General features: G+C 41.6%; 1 long non-coding RNA gene across 1 annotated transcript; it reads right to left on the bottom strand.

Annotated features, from left to right (window-relative positions):
• Positions 1 to 1164: 1164 nt before the first annotated feature.
• LOC109464169 lies at positions 1165 to 2549 on the bottom strand. Its single transcript, XR_002139870.1, has 3 exons — positions 2499 to 2549; positions 2110 to 2199; positions 1165 to 1192 (listed from the first exon to the last, which is right to left on the bottom strand). It is a non-coding gene; the product is annotated as an uncharacterized LOC109464169 (long non-coding RNA).
• Positions 2550 to 4089: the final 1540 nt, after the last annotated feature.

The following is a 4089-nucleotide window of genomic DNA, read 5'->3' as shown; positions in this document are numbered from 1 at the left end:
TTTGATCCATTAATTCCAGTCAGAAGCTGTGAGGAAAGTGTCTGATAGGCAACGAAACGTAAGCAAGGTGAGTCTTCCTGTTCGTGAATTAGGAAATTCTCACATCCTATGTCTTTATAGGCCTTGTTCTGCCAACCTGATGGAACTATTTTAGGAAACATGGAAATAGTTAAAACCTATTAATTGCATTTTTATTCCTCTTTGTTGCTATCAGTACTTTCTTGGACCTCAAAAGTTTTGGGGCCCTTTCATTAAGTACAACGGGTAACGGTGACATTACTCGCAGGCTGCCGTACTATCCCAATGTCCTTTTAACACGCTGTGACAAACCCAAGTGCCTACCTAATCGAATACTAAGTACAATAAATCAACTGAATGTTTAGATTTAAAACTTTTGATCCAACACAAAAAATGGCTCTCACCAAGAACATAAGAACAATATCCTTCTTCTCACCTAGAGCTTACGACCATTGGGTCTAGTCTTCCTATGTGAAAGGGAAAGACTAGAGTGACTTGTTGAAAGCTCTCAGTGAGAACAAGGACATTATATCTAATGTTGTCGAAGAGAAATACCAGAAAGACTGGTCAAAAGCTCTAGGAGATAACAAGGGTAATGCATTTAATGTTGTCGGAAGAGGAAGAACAGAGCAACTTGTCAGCTGCTGTAGGTGAGAACAAGGACATTATATTAAATGTCCTTGGTAAGGACCATTCTTTATGTTGGATCCGACGTTTCATCTGTAAACATGTAACGAACATGGATGAACTTTAACGGTAGTATGCCTTGAGTACTATTGTCCTAAAATGCCCTCAGTTCTAAATCTTGTATTTATAAGTGCCAAACATAACACACACACGCGCGCGCGCACACACACACACACACACACACACACACACACACTCACACACACACAAGCGCGCACTTGCACACATACACCTCCTACACAGTCAATACACGTTTCACACATGCCAGGCATTCCCTTAGGTTTACAGTTCTGCGAATCAATTTGATCAAATGTTTTACGTACCCATATCTAATATGAAGTGGCGTCATAGAGCCCTCGATGGCTATTGTCAGAAACATGTAGGCGAGCCCAGCTAGGGCAGCCAAGCCCATGAAGTTGATCAGATACCAAATGATAACCGCAATTGTGAGAGGAGCAACCCACAGGTTATGGAGTTTATCAAAAGCCTGAAAAACAAAGTTATGCATGTTGAGAAGGGAATGGGGGTTATTAAGGGCCGTGCCTATCTAATATTATGCCTAAATGGGTTCAGGATCAGGCACTGTACTGGACAGTTTATCCCAGAACGTAGATTTGCCCACGGTGATTTGCCACAGTTGTGTGTGTTGTTGGACTATGCAGGACCGTGTCTGGGTATGTATTATTCTGGAGAAAACACACGTTCATCATTGTGTCAGCTTATCATTTCCTATTATAATCACCGGGGTAGGGCTCACTGTTAGGATTGTGGGTCTATCTTTATTCTAAGGGCTTCCAATGCCCGAAGAGCCCATACAATAGTACCATACAGTGACCACAAATCATCTGGAATATCTAATCTTTACAGAGTTTGAACAAAATGACTGTTGAGGGCAATTTTTTTCTGCTGCCTTTAATAACCTGTGGCTATGAGGCATGGGATCTACCCGCAGGATCCAGGCCCTGAGGATGAAATGCTACAGGAAGATTCTGCGTATAATTTAAGCGGACCATCGCTCACCCATTACTCTGTTTTAGCAAAACTGGGAATGGAAACAAACTTAAAATCATAAAAGGAGGAAATTGCATTACTTGAGAGTTGGGACATGTCACAAGTGTGGGTAACATCACCATTAGTATATTACAATGGACCATTAACAGACGGAGGAGCCATATGAGACTACGAAGGAGGTATAGGGTAATGACATCTGTGACTGAATAGACACGTATACATCACTGGCAGAGTGTTCTCCCAGGCCCAGAGTCAGGAAGGAATGGAAACGGCTAATGCTAAATCCCACCATAGTCCCCGATCCTAAGGCAATATGATAGGACTAGGAGAAGAAAGAGGTATTGTTATCTTTAGTTCATATCTGTTATCCAGCGACACTAGTAAGCAACTGACCTTCTTGAAGGCTTGCACATCGTCGGCAAGAATGTTGCTGACTTGGCCCGTTGAGGTCTTTGAGAGGCCGCCCGTGCTTAATCGCAAACACTGGGAACAGAAAACAACCACGGCAATAAATAGCAATAGTTCTTTTTCTCTGCTGCTTCATGTACCACACGCCCATCCATCCATCCATCCATCCATCCATCCATCCGTCCATCAACCCATCCATCCAACCATCCATCTTAGTCTGCTGAGATCATTAGGACTCCCAACTTGATCTCATAGTCAATCTGTGGTTACAAACAATGCCGCATGCAAGTGCCTACGACATTTACAGTCACACACACAAGCCTAAAACAATAAAATTTAATACACTTAAGTTATAATGAAAGGCATTTCTGTACCTTTTCGTTCGCCATATTCATGATCGCCGTTTCAAAATGAAATGCCCACAGATAGACAGGCCATTCGTAGTAGCCGATGATGACTTGGAAAACCTGCAGACCAGCAAGAATCCCAGCGTACATGTAGGCATCGGTCAGGGTCATGCCGCTACTGAGCTCAAAGTACTTAATGATGTAGCCGATGAGAATAGGCTTAACCAACGTTAAGGTATCCTGTAAGAAGGGGTGGGAAGACAATAAGAAACAAAAGACACAAACACCAGAAACTCTGCCAAATGCCACTTGTAATATATGCTAAACCATACGTAAATATTTTAGCATATTTTAGCATACAACGTATAACTGGATGCAAAATTGACGTAGCTTGTTAAATAGTTACTTACATCGAAAAGCTTTACAAATCCGACCAGGAAATATCGCAAGCCATAGCATCTGATGATTGCTTTTGATAAGCTTGGGGGTTTCTTGGGTGTTGACTTCTTTAGTTCTCTTTCCCAATACCTGCAAACATAATACAAAAGATACTTTTTATTGTTATTACCGTCGCCAAGAAGGTTATGTTTTCGTAGGCGTTCGTGTGTGTGTGTGTGTCTGTCTGTCTGTCTGTCTGTCTGTCTGTCTGTCTGTAAACACGATAACTTGAGAAGGCTTAAATGGATTGACTTCATATTTGATAGGTGGGTAGGTCTTGATGAGACCTCGAAATAATTAGATTTTGGGCCCCCTAGCGGCTTCTTATGGTACTGCAGCTGAACTTCCGGTTTTTATATCTCGTGATCTGGATGTGCTGGGGTCATGAAATTTGGATGGTAGGTACGTCTTGTGCTGGGAAAGAAGTGACATAGGTTTGGGCGGCTTGCTCAGGAACTGCAGTGGCGTTTCTTTGAAAATATTCATAAGAGGATAACTCAAGAACTGGTGGACGGATCTTCATGATATTTGGTATGTAGGTAGCTTAAGTGACGCTTGACATAATTATGTGGCAATTATGCAAATATGGATGTAATTTGCATAATTAATGAGGAAATTCTATAAATCAGCTGCATTACATTATAGGACTATTCAAGCTTGTGACATATATAATTGAGAACAAGAGAAACACAGGCAGATATTGATTATGTAAATTAACACTTAATTTGCATAATAATGTTATTATAATTCCATAATAGTAACTGCCTGGAATTTCATACTTGGGGTATTTGAAAGTTCCGGGTCGGAGTTTAATTCTGACCAGAGTCTAAGTAAGTGCGCAGTAAATCGCCGGAAACGTGACTTTGTATGGTATGTTTTGGCCGCGATATCCCTGAAATCGTAATATCTGTGTACATATCTTTGTATTTTCTGAAAAGCCTGTTAGTTGTAGCCTTTATAGGTGGCGTAATGTTGGTGGTCCAGCTAAGACTTCCTGGTATTCGTCCGCGCGGATGGTTATGTGGCCTTTTCGCCTGACCGCCGGGATGGTACGTTCTATATGCGTTCTGGGTGTGTTCGGGCCATCGAAGATAGCGATAAACTTATCGCATCGATTTTAATTAAATTCAAATTTTGGAAACATTAGGTTCTGAGCTTCTTCGAGTACTAAGCCGTTACC

Source organism: Branchiostoma belcheri, unplaced genomic scaffold, assembly GCF_001625305.1.
Source record: "Branchiostoma belcheri isolate BF01 breed outbred unplaced genomic scaffold, Haploidv18h27 scaffold133, whole genome shotgun sequence".
In the NCBI taxonomy this organism is placed as follows: domain Eukaryota; kingdom Metazoa; phylum Chordata; class Leptocardii; order Amphioxiformes; family Branchiostomatidae; genus Branchiostoma; species Branchiostoma belcheri.
The sequence above is the reverse complement of the archived record's forward strand: the minus strand, read 5'-3'. Positions and strand labels throughout refer to the sequence as shown.